The sequence below is a fragment of the Hypanus sabinus genome, chromosome 10, assembly GCF_030144855.1.
Source record: "Hypanus sabinus isolate sHypSab1 chromosome 10, sHypSab1.hap1, whole genome shotgun sequence".
Classification (NCBI taxonomy): domain Eukaryota; kingdom Metazoa; phylum Chordata; class Chondrichthyes; order Myliobatiformes; family Dasyatidae; genus Hypanus; species Hypanus sabinus.
In genome coordinates, this window is record NC_082715.1 from 26,942,738 (window position 1) to 26,962,001 (window position 19,264).

General features: G+C 39.1%; 1 protein-coding gene across 3 annotated transcripts in view; it reads left to right on the forward strand.

The window, feature by feature from the left end:
* The first annotated feature begins 643 nt into the window (after positions 1-643).
* Positions 644-19,264, forward strand: part of l3mbtl3 (L3MBTL histone methyl-lysine binding protein 3) — a 158,263-nt gene continuing 139,642 nt past the window's right edge. For 2 of the 3 annotated variants that reach the window (XM_059981543.1, XM_059981545.1), the window contains exon 1: positions 644-748. The gene's annotated coding sequence lies outside the window, so the exon portion shown is untranslated. Of the gene's footprint in view, positions 749-1,381; positions 1,462-19,264 lie in introns of those variants that run through there. The other variant, XM_059981544.1, reaches the window with a different exon arrangement.

The following is a 19,264-nucleotide window of genomic DNA, read 5'->3' on the forward strand; positions in this document are numbered from 1 at the left end:
CAGGGAATCCTCAATTACTGAATAATTGATTTACAAATATTCACTAAAATGTAATTTTTAGTTATATACCCTCGACTTATAAACAACATGCAACTGTCCACCCACATGAACACATAATATACTCAAAGCATTTCACCCAGCTTTTTCCTTTTATGGAATTTTCCTTAAATCATTTTCTAGGAATTGCTCCTTTAAACTGAGGGATGATTTTATGGCTGATTGTGTGTTCAGTTTTAATTTCCCCACTCACTTCTTCCTAAAAATCGCAATAATGCCTTAAAAAAAAAACCCAAAAATACATTGAAGATATGAAATACAGAATACTCAAAATAGCAGTCACTCGGCTGCCGGAGAAAGAAATTAGTCTTTCCACCAAAAGCAACTTAACCTAACACAGAAGAAATATGCGTCAGAGACATCATTGTCTTCAAATAACTAAACATTAATGCAAGTTCTTTCCTTCAAAAATACATTAAATGAGCGTAGTCCAGATCTAGACTTCGTAAATGTCCGTGTAAATTCAAACTACTTGCCAGCATGTAAAGTTTTAAGTGAAAACAATACAGAAATGATATGCAAATGAGAAGTGAGCGATTGAAAGGCAGACGTTTGGAAGAGAAAGCTCACAGAAGGTGGGTGAGCGGCTGAGTGTCTAGTTTTTTTCTCTGCAGTTCCTTGCTAGCAGCTGTCCTGCGCGCCTGCGCATTGCCGACCTGGAAATTTGTCTGCTACTCGTGACAGAATTTGGGTAAGAAACGGTGCAATTTTTAATTTAAAAAAAAATAAATTAGAATCAAAGCTCTCTGACAATGGATGGTGTTTCTGTGTTTTTCCTCCACCTGGACTGGTGTTTAACTCTACCCCCACCTAACCCCTTTCTCTTTCTTCTTTCCTGACGTTTATCCTAATTGCATTTGCTGTAACTTAAATAAAGTAGTTGCAGAGAAACCGAGTGGCCGGGACCGTGTGTCTGCGAGAGCAGTGGAGTACCCCCCAGCAATTAGAAATAAATGATTAATAGTAGAAAAAAATAGGGTAGAGGAGGGAAAACAATGCAAATAGACGAGGGGAAAGGAGAGCGTTGGACTTTTGCTGTTAAATGATGAGTGATGCTATTTGGAACTGAATATTATTCAGATTATTCCAAACATTGAACTCTTCAGTGACACAGACCATTTTGTGGCTCCCGAGCAAAGTGCGAGGATTCCAGTGGAATGGCAGCGAGCTGCCGTTCAATACAATGTTTCTGGCCGACTCCTCGTCTGCTTTTTCATCTCTCTTTCTGTTTCTTTTATATTGACAAAAAAAGCAATAAATTCACGTTTGAATGCAACGTGTCTCCTTTTAGGCCTTTTCATGAATATAGACTCCGCCATTTTGAGAAACTGCCCAAATAAAATACAAGAAGTGTTTGAGGAAGAGAAATCTCAGGGTGGATTCTGCGAGAGAGAGAGAAAAAGAGTGAGAAAAGGAAAAATATTGTATAAATACACATTATATTTAAAGGGACAGAATTTGAACTGGTTTATGAGCTTATTTCAGGAAGTCCACGCGATTGTGATGCACATTTAAATTAATAAATTCTCCAGTCGGTTTAAGTTTTTTATTGTTACCGGGAACCTTATTGACAGTGTAAGCATTTAGTTGTGGAAATATGATCTGTGACGTGTTTGAAATCCAAGAAGTAAAATTTCTGTCAAATGTTGGAGGCATCGGATCTGACCTGACAGTAAGAAAGTCCGATGACGATTTATTTAATGTTCAGCTTCATTTATGTATTTACTCAAACGGTTTATAGTAATGTTAGTTGCCACTGGTGATTTGCAGTAACCTGATGTGAACGCGGATAAAAGCTGCGGTGGTCATGTAAATGAAATGTATTTTCTTTTGTATTCATTATTTGAAACTACTGTACATAGTTGAGTGAATTCTGGAAACTTTCAAGTACAAAACATGTTTTTTAAAAGGTGATGCAGAGCGACCTCAAATGGTTTTTGTCTAGAGGTGCAGGAGACGATACTGCACTTGGCTGTCAAGTGTTCTCAAGGCAAAGACAGAATTTAATTGTTCAAATTTAAAGGGACGATACGTGTGCTTATGTTTGCTATTGTTCCCCATTGGTATGTTTTCTCTCTGACCGCCTGTTTTTCTGCTGACTTGCTAGGGAATCAGTTTCTTAATTAGGGGCTTGCATTAATTTCCTCGCGATTGCATTGCATTGGTCAGATGGCTGGAATAAAGGGTTTAATAAATTTATCTCTAGTGACTTACTACTTAGGAAATAATTTCTAACATACTCTTCAGGGTCAACGAAACGCTACTTTAAACATGTATTTTGTGATAACTTGTATTTTGTGAATTACAAAGTGAATTGAATTTTCAAGTCAAATTTTTTTTATCATGATCATTCCTGTCGGGAGACAGAAATTTGCACAGGAAGATGCACCAACTACAGTGTAATAAAAGTACCCTGTTAATATTTTTGAGCGAAGTAAAGGAGTGGAACTAATTATTTCAAAATTGCTACTACAAAGTGAGAGTATTCTCTGAAAACTGGAGTTTTTCATTCACTTAGACAATAAGATATTGGAGCAGAACTAGGCTACCCAGCCCATCAAGTCCATGCTGCCATTCGATCATGGCTGATTTTTTAATCTCCTCCTCAGCGCCATTTCCCAGCCTTCTCCCTGTAACTTTTGATGCCACGGCCAATCACGAACCTATTAATCTCTGCCTTAAACACACCCTGGCCTGGCCTTCACAGTTGCTTGCGGTAACAAATTCCATGAATTCACCGCCCTCTGGCTAAAGAAATTTCTCCACATTTCTATCTTAAATGGACGCTTCTCTGTCCTGAGGCTGTGCCGTCTTGTCCTAGACCCCCCCCCCCCCCCGCCCAAAAACTCCATGGGAAAGATCCTTTTCAAATTTACTCTTGTCTAGGCCTTTCAACATTTGAAAGGTTTTAATAAGACCTTCCCCCCCCCCCCCCCCCCAATCCTTCTAAATTTCAGTGAGTACAGGCCCAGAGCCATCAAACATTTCTTGTATAATAACCCTTTCATTCCCGGAATCATCCTTGTGAACTTCCACTGAACCCTCTCCAATGCTAGCACATCTTTTGGATGAGGAGCCCAAAGCTCTTCACGATACCTCAACATGAAGCCTCACCACTGCCTTATAAAGCCTCAGCATCACATCCTTGCTCTTGTATTCTAGACCTCTTGAAGTGAATGCTAACATGGCATTTGCCTTCCTCACCACCGACTCAACCTGCAAGTTAACCTTTGGAGTGTTCTCCCAAGTCCCTTTGCATCTCAGATTTTCGGATTTTCTCCCCATTTAGAAAATACTCTGCACATTTGTTTCAACTATCAAAGTGTATGACCATTTTCCAAAATAGTAGTTTATTTCCCACTTTTGTGCCCATTCTCCTAACCTGTCCTAGTCCTTCTGAGCCTGCCTGTTACCTCAATACTACCAGCTCCTCCACCAATCTTTGTATTATCTGCAAACTTGTCAACAGAGCCATTTATTCCATCATCTAAATCATTGATATACAGCATAAAAGGAAGCGGTTCCAACACCGACCCCTGCGGAACACCACTAGTCACTGGCAGCCAACCAAACAAGGATCCTTTCATTCTCACTCGCTGCCTCCTACCAATCAGCCAATGCTCAAACCATGCCAGTAACTTTCCTGTAATAACATGGGCTCTAAACTTGGTAAGCAGCCTCATGTGTGGCACCTTCTCAAAGGACTTCTGAAAGTCCAATTATACAACATCCCCTTTATTTGTAATCTCCTCAAAGAATTCCAACAGGTTTGTCGGGCAAGATTTGCCCTGAAGGAAACATGCTGACTTTGTCCTATTTTGTCCTGTGTCACCAAGTACTCCTAATTGAATCCAATATCTTCTCAATCACTGAGGTCAGGCTAACTGTTCTATAATTTCCTTTTTGCTGCCTCCCTGCTTTCTTAAAGAGTGGAGTGACATTTTCAATTTTCTAGTCCTCTGGAACCATGCCAGAATCCAGTTATTCTTGAAAGATCATTACTAATGCCTCCATGATCTCTAACGGTACCTCTTTCAGAACCCTAGGGTGCAGTTCAGCTGGTCTGGGTGACTTGTGCACCCTTAGGTCTTTCAGCTTTTTGAGCACCTTCTCCCTTGTAATAGCACTCACTTCTCTTCCCTCACACACTTCAACATCTGGCACACTGTTGGTGTCATTTAGTTCATCTGCCATCTCCTTGTCCCCCGTTATTATGTCTCCGGCCTCATTTTCTAGTGGTCCTGCATCCACTCTCTCCTTTTAATTTTCTTATATACTTGAAATAACTTTTTCTATCCATCTTGGTATTGTTTGCTAGCTTGCTTTCAAATTTCACCTTTTCCTTCCTAATGATTCTTTTAGTTGCTTTCTGTAGGTTTTTAAAAGCTTTGTAATTCTCTGATTTCCCACTAATGTTTGCTTTGTTGTATGTCCACTTTTGCTTTTACATTAGCTTTGACTTCCATTGTCAGCCACAGTTGTACTATTTTGCTATTTGTATATTTCTTTGTTTTTGGAATACATCCATCCTGCACCTTCCTCATTTTCCCCAGAAACTCAATCCATTGCTGCTCTACTGTCATCCCTGCCAATGTCTCCTTCCATTTTACTTTGGCCAGCTCTTCTCTCAGCCCTCTGTAATTTCCTTTACTCCACTGAAACGCGGCTACATCAGACTTTATTTTCTTCCTATCCAATTTCAAGTTGAACTCCTTCATATTGTGACCACTGGTTCCTAAGGGATCTTTTACCTTAAGCTCCCTAATCACCTCTGGTTCATTACATAACACCCAATCAAGTCTGGCTGATCCCCTACTCGGCTCAACAGCAAACTACTCTTAAAAAGCCAACACTTATAGTGTTATGAGGGTGTTGAGAGGAGGTTCACTTGATCAGTAACTATGATGAGGGTTTTCCTACCAAGTGTGCGTCATAAAATTTAGATTATATTATTTTGTAATTTTGAAGGAAGGTTGATCTTATGGAAACAAATAACATCCTAATAGACAAACCAATAGATCCACTAGTGGGAGAGATTTGAACAAGGTTAAACGGGTGGTCGTTTAAAGCAGGTAACAGTAGATTTTTTTTCTCTCTCGGGTGATGAATTTCTCTACTATGGAGTGTTATGGAGGATAAATCATCGGAGTTATTTAAAGAAAAGTTTGATTTGGCTTTTGAAATATCTGAGGGCAATATGGAACTGGCAGGGAAGATGAGTTGGGATCTGAACTAATCAGCCGTCGTAGTATTGAAGAGTGGGTTTGACATGAGGAACCAGACCTATTTTTTAAAATATATATACTTGTTGCTTTAAAGGGTGCATCCTTGGAATTCCATAACATATATATTCTCCATTCTTTTGGCACCGTGTCTAACAAAGGATTTGTATGGTCAATGTTGTTTTAAATTTATCCATGAAAGATATATTGCCATCATGAAGTATTGGAGCCTTCAAATTAGTTCTTGCTCAACTTACTGGAAATAATGTGATTCATGTTATTAAATATATCTTGCTGGTCTATAAATAGCTCAAAATATTTATTAGATCTAATTGGTCATTCTGTGAGGTTGTAGGTCCTAGACATTGTACCATGTTAGTAACAATTACCTAAGTGGTGTTGACATTGGCAAGCTGATTTCTTGCTAGATTAATGTCTAGCGCACTTTGAGGTTCTTCTGTCAAATTGAAGTCTTGCTATGCATCAAAGCATGGAGTTTATCTTTCTGACACATTTTCAGAAGCTTTTTTTCTTTTATTCCTTTTTCTGGGAGCCTTTCTTTTGTGTATTGATTTGAAAGTTGTTGGCAGGGACCGTTGGAATAGAATTTGAAATTGGGGGTGCAAAGTATTATTTTCATCATTTTTTTTTAGAAAAAGGTTTCATGAAGTGTTTGAAGTGGACTTCTCCAAAGGTGTTGTGGGAAATTTGCCAAAAAAAAATCAAAGAAAACCTATTTAAATTTTCTTTAAATCCTTATTGGAGTATTAAAGGAAAATAGTGTATATAAGGAATAAGGAAATCAACAATCATGGTGAATAAGCATGATGTATCAGAAATTTGCTGCCAGCATGTGGGAAAATGTATATCATTTGCTTCAGGTTACTATTTTATAGTAAAACAAAATTAGGTTCCTATATCTATTTTATTAGTTTTTAATTGAAAAGTGTTTTTTTTCAATAGTGAATATTTAACGATAGTTTTTATAAGAGATATTGTGATATAATGTCCACTCATTTGAAGCTTTGTCGCAGTGTATTAAATTGTTCTGTGATCAGACTTATTTGGTGTTTCATAAGTTTATAATATATTGCAGATTAGTGTGAAAAGAAAATTTTCTATTACTTTGAAAACTTTTATGTGATGGACAAGGAGGAGCCTGCTGTTCTGCAAATAATTGAATTATATATATTGAAAGTGGTTTTGATTGCTCAGGTCTACCAGGCTGCAACACATGATCTATTTCAGAAGTGTAACACGTGTGTAATGCTTCTTGTCCTATCTCCAGAGAGAAAGGATTTGGGGTCATTCTTTTAGCTAATTTTTTGTGTTTTGAGGTACTTTTTTTGTCATGATCATCTGTGTGAAAACCCATCCTGTGCTGATCCTAATAGTACCAAATCCAGCACCATGTCTATCCGTTAGGCATGATGAATGATTGCAAAGGGTCAAAATGTATTTGGACTGAAATATGGTAATTTGATATCAAATACCCTGATAAGACTGAGGATATTGCAGAATTACAAAGGTAATAATTGCTTTTTGTGGAACCGAAAAGCTGAATCAATCTCTCAATAGTAAATTACTCTGATTGTATTCATTAATTTGAGCTGGTTCTCTCTGTTAACATTGAAAGAGTGAGAAAATAAAACAGATGGTATAGTCTGAGTTTGATTTAGTTAAAATATTATTGGGGCATTCTTGCAGAGTGTTATCCACGGGGCATTGTATTGAAATTGTAGGTTTGTTGTTATGATAAGCAGAAGTTTACTAAAACTTTACTTTGATCGGGGAGGAGTAGTTGGTGCAAGATTATGTCAGTGGTTAAATATAGTGACCATGGTAGCATGACGCTACTACAGCTCTGGATGTTGGAGTTCAGTTCAGGGCCCTCTGAAGGCACATTAGTCCGTTCTTTCGTGTATGCACGTGCCTTCCTCCCACAGTTCAAGACATACTGGTTAGCAGGTTAAATGGTCATTGTACGTTGACCCGTGACTAGACTAGGGTTGAATTGGTGTTTTGCTAGGCAGTGGCTGTTGAGGGCTGTATCTCTAAATAGATAAAGTGCCCTCAATCCTGAAGTGGTGCTTGGTTGCCTGAATACATTAATTGGTTTTGTAATCATTTGGATGATAGGAATTTTGTCACTTCAGTTTGTGAGTTGTGATAAAACTTGTTGCGATTGGTATAATTTCTGGAATTATGTATATAAAATTAATAAGTTTAATAGTGCTTTTAGTGAATGCTCTATTGGTTCCTACTATTTGAGAACCAATTTTATTGTGAAACTTATGTATATTGAAAGGTAGCATGTGCATGGCTGAGGAATGGGAAGATTTCACATCTCTAAAAGGATATGAAAACTGCCTTCTGCAATGGGCCACATGGTTTATAATATTCTTACTTTGCACCAAGAATGCAGAAAGTATTTTCAGAATACAAATTTTTGCACTGTAGATTTTAATTGAGCACAGGGGCATGAAGATAACTTGCAATGCATGATATTTGCTGTAGTGGCTTGTGCAAGTTTGCATTTAATAGTGAAGCTGCTCAATACTTAGACCCACAACCAAAAACTTAGTGTTAATCATTTGTATATCGTTATCAGTAACCAATAGTTATTGGACTAGTTATTTGAGGTGCAGGTTCAAGTCCTGCTATGGGAGTTTCAATTCCAGATAATGTAATCATCTAGAAATAGAAACCTAAAGTGATTAATAGTGGATATGAAGCTAATGAATTGTTTTTAAAAATCCATCTCGTTCAATATAATGCCTGTAAGTAATTTGCCACCCTAATATCTGACCTACGTCTAAAATTATTAACCAGGTCTAAAATTGCCTGGTAATCTACTAAGTTATATCAAACAGTTATTTGAAAGAAATCTACTTTATTAAAAAAAAACTGTGCAGAGCATTTGAAATCTATCTGGGTATTAACAATCACAATGACATAACCTGCCAATTGGTCTTGTAATATCATTGTCATCTTGTATCTTGTTGTACAAGTCCTTGTTCCACAAAGCTTCCAAAGTTGGTGTTTAAAGGAATGCAAGGGCCCTAACAGAGCTTAATGTTGTCTGCACAATATAAAGTTCATGGTCAACTTAATTAAGGTATTCAAGGCTGGATACTACATGCACGTTGTACGCACGGCCTAGATTTGTGGTCTGATTGACATCCTCAACACTGGAATGATTCTATAAAATGTGACAGTAACATGTTATAGGAAGGATTGTCACTCAGATTGATTAACAAAGTGAATCGAAGCTTTCCAGTCTTGCTGGATCCTGCCTTAATTGGCAGTGTCCAGATGACGGGGGTGGAGGGCGGGTGGTCCTTGAGCTACACCATCAGCATCAATGGTAAAGCTTAGCATTTCACTACAGAAGGCAAGGTTGGAGCTTCTACAGCCGCCTTCAGCTAGAAGAGCTGTGCATGTGACTCGTGCTTGCTGCTTCCAGGTGTTCCCCCATCAGCACAATTTGGATTCACTCTGCACGATAGCAAGGAAATCTGAGAGCAAAGTCTGTGGAACAGAGTAAAGTAGTAGCTGTAGTCGTAAAGAATTTGGGATCTAGAAAATGCCATGCTTCACCCTGGGCTCTACCAGTACCCTTACAGTGGAGACGCATCCGGACAATTTTCCAAACTATCTTGCGTGCCCTTGTCACAAGGCAGGACAGATCCAGTTCTTTAGTCTACAATCAATCATCGGCACGGTGATGGAAGATGTCATCAACAGTGTAGTTAGGCTCCATTCATCAAAAACCTGTCTATCAATGCTCATATTTTGTTTTGGATTAAAGCATGATTTGCAGACTTAAGCTGAGACAGGTACAAAATGTGTCATTTAATCAGACATGGCATCTAATTGTAGTGTAGCTAAGTCTAATGGAAAATCCCTCCTCCTGGTTGCAGTTATATCTTGCAAGTTGGACAATGATTGTGATTAATGGAGGTCAATCATTTCAACTCCTGGACATTGTTGCAGAAATTCCTCAAAGCATTATCCTAAGCCTACCCATTTAAAGTTTTCATCAGTAACTGTCCTGTCAGCAGGTCAAAGTTCGGTTCCATTCAGCACCCCTCACCAAATGAAACAGTCTCATGTGAAAATACCTAGATCAACAAAACATTTGTGCATCAGCTGATCAGTAACTTTCACTCCTCGAGTGCCCAGAACTTAGAATTTCCAACAAAAGAGCGCATATGTTCTTTGACATTCAGATGTCATTGCTGAGTCCCCAGTATCAAGCTCCTGAATAACTACGTAAATACTGCCTGCAAAAATAGCTTAAAGGCTGAGTATCCTGGAGTGAATGTCTTGTCTTCTGCCTTCTCAAAGTTGCTCCAGTATCTACAAAACATAAATCAAGATGGGATGGTATGTGCCTAACTGAAAGAGTGCTGTTGCAGCAATCCTGACACCACCCTTTCAAAGCAGCGATTGGTATTCAAACCATTAAATGCCTCTGGAAGCCGTGCACAGTGATTGCAGTATGTAGTATTTCATCTCAGCACAGTACAGCTCCTTTGGCCCATGATGTACTGAACTTTCAACTTTCCAAGATCAATTTTACCAAATCCTAATCTAATCCTACATAGCCCTCCATTTTTTTTTTCATCTATGTGTCTATCTCAGAGTCTCTTAAATATCCATAATGTATCTGTCTCTAACACCACCACCACCCCTGGCAGTGTGTGCCAGGAACTTGGCACTCTGTGCATGTAAAAACTTTCTTTGACATATTACCCCCCCCCCCCCCCCCGCTCCCTGTACTTCCCTCCACTCACCTTAGAAGTACGACCTCTTATATCAGTCATTGCTGCCTTGGTGGTGGGGGGGCATTAGCTATCCACTCTGTCTCCTTCTCACAGCATTTTGTACACCTCTTTTGAGTCGCATCTCATCCTCCTTTGCTCCAAAGGGAGAAGCCTGACTTTGCTCAACCTTTCCTTATTTCCAAAATGCATTCACTAAGACTACTGCAACAATGCATTACAAACCTGCTAATTCTACCAACAAGAAGGATGAGGAAACGGGCAACATATTGCTATGTTCCCCTTCTTGAATAAGAGAATAGCATGTGCAGTGAAGAGGGCAAATGGAATGTTGGCCTTTGTTACAAGGGGAATTGAGTACAAGAGCAAGGATGTCCTTTTGCATTTGTACAGGGCCCTGGTGAGACCACACCTGGAATATTGTGTACAGTTTTGGTCTCCAGGTTTAAGGAAGGACAAACTGGCAATTGAGGAAGTGCAGCGTAGATTCACTAGGTTGATTCCTGGGATGGCAGGGCTGTCTTATGCAGAGAGATTGGAGAGATTGGGCTTGTACACGCTGGAATTGAGGAGATTGAGAGGGGATCTGATTGAAACGTTTAAGATAATTAAAGGATTTGATAGGATTGAGGCAGGAAATATGTTCCAGATGTTGGGAGAGTCCAGTACCAGAGGGCATGGATTGAGAATAAGAGGTCAGTTATTTAAAACAGAGTTGAGGAAGAGCTTCTTCTCCCAGAGAGTTGTGGAGGTGTGGAATGCACTGCCTTGGAAGACGGTGGAGGCCAATTTTCTGGATGCTTTCAAGAAGGAGCTAGATAGATATCTGATGGATAGGGGAATCAAGGGATATGGGGACAAGGCAGGGACTGGGTATTGATAGTGAATGATCAGCCATGATCTCAGAATGGCGGTGCAGACTGGAGGGGCCGAATGGTCTACTTCTGCACCTATTGACTATTGTCTACTCATTTCTCCGGCATCACTGTGTCCAGATCACTGTAGGGCTATGGTTGACAAAGTTAGCACAGTGCCAGTGGCCTGGGTTCCATTCCACTGCTGCCTGTAAGGAGTTTGTATATTTTCCCAGTTACCACATAAGCTTCCTTCAGGTTCTCTGATTTCCTTGCACATTCCAAAGATGTATGGGTTAGCAGGTTAATTGATCGCATGGGCTTAACTGGATGGCACAGGCTTGTTGGGCTTGTGTTGAGCTTGACCATAGGGACATTGGGAGTTTGAGCTTTTTTTTTAAAGTGACTTGATCTGAATTGATTTAATTAAATTTCCCCAACCTGGGAACGTGATTATTAAATAAGATCCTGAATTTCATCAGGTCCCCAGAGGCAGACGTCAAAATGCTGTGGTAATCTTTATATCTGGGAGGCAGCCAGGGAACCAACTGTAAAGATGCAAACAATTTCAGCCAGTGTTTGGGACACATTTTTGTGCAGGGAGGAACAGACCGTAGCCCTGATATTTGGTACAATTTGGTGGATTCCTGAATGTGCACTTGGGGGGTCCAGGAACATCTTCCAGTATACAGCATCAACTTTAAACATTTTTCTCACTCGTTTGACAAAACGTTAAAAGAACACGAGGAAATCTGCAGATGCTGGAAATTCAAGCAACACACACAAAATACTGGTGGAACGCAGCAGGCCAGGCAGCATCTATAGGAAGAAGCACTTCATTTCGTATTTCCCCTTCCCCCTCCTACTATCAAATCTCTTATTATCTTTTCTGTCAGTTTCAGGCCTGACGAAGGGTCGCGGCCTGAAACATCGACAGCACTTCTCCCTATAGATGCTGCCTGGTCTGCTGCATTCCACCAGCATTTTGTGTGTGTCACCCCACACCTAATCTGGGTTGAACTCCATCTGCTATTTTTCAGCCCAGTTTTGCATCCTATCAATGTCCCACTGTAACCTCTGACAGCCCTCCACTCTATCCGCAATACCTCCAACCTTTGTGTCATCACCAAATTTACTAATCCATCCCTCCACTTCCTCATCCAGGTCATTTATAAAGATCACAAAGAGTAGGGATCCCAGAACAGATCCCTGAGGCACCCCACTGGTCACCAGCCTCCATGCAGAATATGACCTGTCTGCAACCACTCTTTGCCTTCTGTTGGCAAGCCAGTTCTGGATCCACAAAGCAATGTCCCCTTGGATCCCATGCCTCCTTACTTTCTCAATAAGTCTTGCATGGGGTACCTTATCAAATGCCTTGCTTACCTTCATCAACGTGTTTAGTCACATTCTCAGAAAATTCAGTCAGGCTCGTAAGACATGACCTGCCTTTGACAAAGCCATGCTGACTATTCCTAATCATATTTTTACGTCTCCAAACGTTCATAAATCTTACCTCTCAGGATCTTTTCCATCAGCTTGCCAACACTGAAGTAAGACTTACTGGTCTATAATTTCCTGTGCTATCTCTATTCCCCTTCTTGAATAAGAGACTAGCATCTGCAACCCTCCAATCCTCCGGAACCTCTTCCGTCCCCATTGATGATACAAAGATCATCGCCAGAGGCTGAGTAGTCTCCACCCTTGTCTCCCACAGTAGCCAGGGGCACATCTTGTCCACACCTGGTGACTTATCCAACTTGATGCTTTCCAAAAGCTCCAGCACATCTTTCTTAATATGTATACAGGTTCCCCCGCAATCCGAAGGTAGAGCATTCCTACGAAACCGTTTGTAATCCGAAATGTCATAAATCGAAGAAGCAATTACCATTAATTTATATGGGAAAAATTGTTAAGCGTTCCCAGACCCAAAAAAACCTATCAAATCAAAGCAAATAACACATAAAACCTAAAATAACACTAACATATAGTAAAAGCAGGAATGTTATGATAAATATATACCCTATATAAAGTAGCAATATTATAGGTACGGTGTAGTTTCACTTATCAAACTCGGGAAAACAGCGGGCCAAATTCGATTTGGAGAAAAAAAATTGGCACGTACACACATATGTATGCACGTGAGTACACACGTACACGCATGCGCAAACTGCCTGCACAAGGCTTCAGTCATTGTAGTCTTTCTCAGGGTAAACACACGTATAAAGTGGGCGTCTTTTTTTTGTAAAAATGAAAATCCTCTTTGGTTAGCGAAAACAGGTACTAATGTAAGTCTTTCGTAACAACTAGTTGTTGTAAAGAGAACATTTGAAAAGCAGGGGCCACCTGTATGCTCAAGCTTTTCAGTCCGCTGCAAGTCATCCCTACAATCGCCAAGATCCTTCTCTGCAGTAAATACTGAAGCAAAGTATTCATTAAGTATTTCCGCGATCTCCTCCGGTTCCATACACACTCTTCCACTGTCACACTTGATTGGTCCTATTCTCTCTCATCTTATCCTCTTGCTCTTCACATACTTGTAGAATGCCTTGGAGTTCTCCTTAACTCTGTCTGCCAAGGCCTTCTCATGGCCCCTTCTTGCTCTCCTAATTTCCTTCTTAAGCTCCTTCCTGCTAGCCTTATAATCTAGATCTTTATCAGTACCTAATCTTTTGAACCACTGGTAAGCTTTTCTTTTTTTTGTTGACTAGATTTACAACAGCCTTTGCACACCACGGTTCCTGTACCCTACCATCCTTTCCCTGTCTCATTGGAAAGTACTGATGCAGAACAACACACAAATATCCCCGGAGCATTTGCCACACTTCTGCCGTACATTTCCCTGAGAACATCTGTTCCCAATTTATGCTTCCAAGTTCCTGCCTGATATCCTCATATTTCCCCTTACTCCAATTAAATGCTTTCTTAACTTGTCTGTTCCTATCCCCCTCTGATGCTATGGTAAAGGAGATAGAAATGTGATCTAAGTAACCTCGATTGTAGAATGATTGTTGGTGCTAGACAGAGTGGTTTCTCAGTATCTCAGAAGCTGCTGAACAGCCTGGGATTTTCACACACAAGTCTTTAGAATTCACAGAGAATGGTGCAAACAAAACATTCAGTGAGTGGCAGTTCTGTGGATGAAAATGCCCTTGTTTAAGGAGAATGGCTAGACTGGTTCAAACTGAAAGGAAGGTGACAGTAGCTCATATAACCATGCATTGCAACAGTGGTGCGCAGAAGAGCTTCTCTGAACGTGCAGCACATAATTATGTGAGTGTAAGTTTTTATAGTAGTGTTTAGAAAAAATTCTGGTTTCTGTATTTGTTCTCCATTCTCATGATTAGATTTGTTTCACCTCCAATATGTAAAATCTCAGGGCGTACTGTAGCCATAGATCAACATTACTTCAGGGCTACTTCCAAGCCCATGACTTAATGGATGAGAAGCAAATCACACATTGACTCGACGTGAATTTGTTTCACCTTTGCTGTGCTAGTAACCTTGATATGAGTCCTGATGGTAGGCTACCAAAGCGCTCATTACAAACATTTTAGCAGGAGTGCAGTGGATGAAAGCTTTGAAGAAACTTGAGATGAAAATGTGCTTTAGTGTTAAATTTACATTAAACATTTTAGTTTCCTTTCCCTTTGGAAACTAAAATTCAATGTTTCAGCATATTTTATGGTATTTTTGACATGGTTTACTTTGTATTTTTTACAAAAAATCTGCTGGATTTTCTTGAATAACCCAATGCATTTCTCTTGTATGTTTTCAACATTATGATCCTGACAGTTTTTCCCATAGCTATTCTGCAGCAGCTTGGATGCAGCACCTTTAGATAGGAATTGGCCCATGGGCATCTGTACGGTTTTGAAGGTATTATGAGTTGTAGCCAGGGTTTCTGTTGTCCCTCCTGTGACTTGACTGACCAGCCAACAAAACTTAGTACTGGTGACTTACTCAACCGTATCTGAGATAATTTTCCACAATTCCATCATGCATTTCCTTTTATTTCTGTAGGATAATTTCTACTCCCCATCCCCTGATTATCACATGTAAGAATTACTGTCAACTTGTCTAAAATTATTTAACATTGTCTTTCCTTCATTAAATGACTTCTTAATTTATTAATCCTGTAAAACTGGTGTGAAGTGTTCTCTTGTAATCGTAAAAACTATCACTTTAAGAAAGTGAAATGTAAGAAACAAAAGCAGGTGTACTCTTAAATGTTGGCCACTCTCTGTTGAGTGACCTACCTACCCCGTTATAGAGAGTTCTGTAGATTTGCAACCTCAAACTGAAGTTGCCTTTACTCATCCCCTGTATTAAATGGGAGTCCCTTTTCTTTGAAACTATGCCCTTTAATTGTGTTTGCTTCTACGCAGGAAATTATCCTTCTGGCATCCACCTTGTCAGTCTTCCTCAGAAGCTGGTATATTTTTAATAGCTCATCTCTCATTCTAAACGTCAAAGAGCAAAGGACCAATCAGCACCATTTCTCCTCTTTCCCGTTCTGGCCCTGCACTGCTTCCAGTGCAAGCAAATCATCTCTGTTAATATGCAAATCACAATTGTAGGCAGTACTCCAGGTGTGGTTTTGCCAGCACTCTGTGAAGTTGCACCAAAACCCCTGCTTCATAATCCCCTGCACTATACGTGGACACACACCTTCCTGCCATTGGTACTATCTGTAGGGTGTGGTGTCTCAAGAAGGCAGCATTTATAATCACTGTCCCTCTCCATCTGGGCTTTACTATCTTGTGCAGCTGCAATCGGACAGGAGGTACAGAAGTCTGAAGTCTTGCAGCACTAAGTTCAAGAACAGCTATTTCCCTTCAACCATTCAGTTCTTGAATCAGTTGGCAAACACTGATCACTACAGTTTAACAACACTATGGGCACGTAAACCATTTTTCACTAACGTGGTTTTTCCCCCCAATTCTAATTGTGTTCCTTGTTAAATACCTGCATAATTTGTGTATGCTTTTTTTGTGAATGCTGCTTTGCTCTATAGGTGGGAACCTGCTGCAAGCAAGTTTGTCATTGCAGTTGCGCTAGAGCGTATGAGCTTTAGTGAGATAAACTTAACTTTGTCTTTTGACTAGCAGTTAAATTCAAGACCTTACCCAGGAGTTCGGGTAATAATGACATAGCTGGTGTGACTTTTTCAAAGGAACATTAAATTCTCCATGTGCATGAACAACACTCAATCCTGAAATCACCACCAACATAACTGGCCATTAATGTTTTTGCTAACTGTGAGAATTATTGCAAATTGACTGTTTTTGAGTGAACGACAGTAACAGCATTTCAGAAACAATGGCTTGATTTGGAAAAGCTTTAACATTTTCCAAGATCACTATAAATTCACGTCCTTTTACGATGAAGTCTGCCTACCAAGGAAAATGACATGATTGAATTAACAATTTATAATTTTCTAAATTCTATAAATATTTTATACTTTTTATTATACAAATTATATTATTTAATAAATAAAGCATTTTTAATATTGGCTTTAATGTGTGTATGCATATAAAACAAAGTGTTACACAAAACCTTGTGATTAAAATGCTGGCATGCATGCTTTTTGTATGCACTATCATTACTCTGTAGGATCATTGTGTTTGGACAAAGTATGTGCTTGGTTAAATATAGAAGTCCACAATTGATTATAGTGGTAAACAAACCCTGAAGAAGACCAGGTTTTTTTTGTGTATATGTAAGTCAATGTATTGATTAGATCTGCAAGCACCACATTGCGTTCCATAATTCCTTTCAAATTTCTTTCCATTGTAGGTGTTGGATTCTGATGTTTTAATCACAGGTTCTTTCAGAAGTCAGGAAAGAGGCACGACATTTGTTGCTTCACAAGAGTTTTATTATGTGTTAATAAAACAGAGAGAGTTGAAAAAGAACAGTGATAGAGGTCTACTAGTTGAAGATGGTACAGCTTCGTGGTGCAGCTCTTTTTATATTAGATAAGGAAAGTTCTATTCAAATTCACAGATTGGTAACCAATGAGAGAACTCTTACTTAAATAATGCATCACCAAAGGAAGCTTCCAGAACTTTCCAAAATTATACAATATAACCACTAGAGGACACGCTGAGCTTGCATATACATACTGTGGCCTCTGGGAAGTGTATTAAGCTGTTACCTGCATACAAGAACTACTTAAAATACAAGCAGATAATTGTTAAATTGCAAAGAAAATAATGATTCAATAGTGGGTTAATAAACTTAATATATTGTTAGAAATACTAATGAGCATATTCTGGTTCTTAAAAGAGCTAATATCATTGATTTATAAAGTTATTCCCTCCATTTCATGATAACATTTCTTAGATTTTTAAAAATTATGATTTTTTTTATATATACTTTTCTGATCTGAGAATTGGGTCAAAGAATCTGGTTGCCTATTTTGCTTAATTATACCATTGTTCCTGAAAGTCCCAGCTTCGATTATAATTGGTTTTACTTTGTGTCGGAATTAACAAAAGCAAGGCCCAGAAGTATGCAAAGTTACGCTGCCAACTTTCTTTTGAGCTCAGTGACGAGCCACATTGTCACTGAAAAACCTCGGCTAATGAGAAATTGGTTCATGGACTTCATCTTGTCAGCTGATTTTTTTTTCAGCGAGTGTGTTGTACGGATTAATAACACTCAAACAGCTACTTCATCTTAACTAAGTTACCTGATCTAAGCTATTTTGGCATTTAGATGTATTATCATTAGTTGTCGTGGAGGAGATTATTGACTGTGATTCCTAGTTGCATCCTCATTTATTGAAGTGAACCTAATGGATTGCTGAGTTTGGGTTTGGATTGATACTTTATTTTTACATATTATCTAATCAAAAAGCAGATTTTAAAACTTTCAAGACATGGTAAATGCTATTAAACTCCTGAAATTGAGTGGTGAGCAACACTACTTGGAAGCTGTGAAGTACATATTTCAATTAGCATTTCATATATACATTGCACACATCTACACATTATGAATACTCCCCCCGCCCCCCCAAAAAAAGCATCAATAACATGAAAACAACGTTCCTCTATCAATGCCTCATGTATGTCCCGTCTTCATATGTGAAATTCAAAAATTGAATTGGGTGGATTAGTGAGCCAGTGGTAGAACAAGAATTTTTTAAAATATAAATAAGATTTTAGAAGTTAACTTTCAAAAGTGCTTCATTTTATAACATGAACTTCATATTATGCTGTTATTTTTCTCATAGCTTAATCTTTTCCCGAAATGATGTGGATCCACATTCGAGGAATTAACTTTTTATTTTCTTCCATCAATTTTGATTTACCAGAAACACTCAGTGAATTCATTTCTGTTTTTGATTACTATTTAAGTAGAGCATCATGACTGCAAAGACTGTATATATTTTGGTGAGAGATTGTCACTTTCCATTCTTTTCAATTTCAGACTCATGACTAATTATTTTTATGGGGATCTGATAAAGGAAACCCGGGCATTTTAGGGAGTTTTGCCTTGAAAAATTGTTAAAAGTAACATTATTTTGGTGGGGAGAGGGGTAGTTTAAGAGCTGGCATTATGGCAAGGTAATAGACAGTGTCCTGCCTTCACAAGTATTTCCATATCCTTCCCCCTCCACCCATATTACAGAACTGGATAACCCTGAAATGAGTTTTGGTAAGAAAATATTCTTTTTAGTCCTTTTTGCCCACTGGCAAAATGTGTAAGTCCAAAATTAAACAAATATATGACTAACCTTCTGGGTTTCTTACTGTAATCCATTTGTACACTTTATGTATTTCTTTTTCTGAGGTGGAGAAGGGGCAGCTGGAATATCTTGTTATGTCAGTTACACTCCAGGGTGTAAACCTTCCCACAGTGGTTTTGTGCTAGTATATCTCAAGTGCAGTAATCTAGGGATGCAGTGTTTCAGGAAGGAGGTCGTGATAGTCTTGTCTCAAGTTGATCTGTTGCTTTCAGTTGGTGACAATGGAGATTGCCAATGCCTTTGATTTTTATTGGGTAGGATCATTCCAAGCGCCTCTAGCGATATTGCCCACCTCCACATGCGTGAACATATGTTGTCATATAATTAACATAACAGTTGTGCAGTGAGATTCCTTCGTACTGGAGGACTCCCTCTAGGTCAACGAACCGCAGAGATAACTTGCGGCTCCACGGGCATGAAATAATATGATGTAAGTGTGAACATCAGCATCCCGTTAACCTCTGTTCCATTAGGAACTGCTTTCTATTCAAGGGCAGGCCGAAGGTGACTGCTTTTGTTGAGTCATTTGAAAGGATAGGAAAACTGGAACAAAACACACTTGATTGGCTCAATGCAAATTAAAATGTT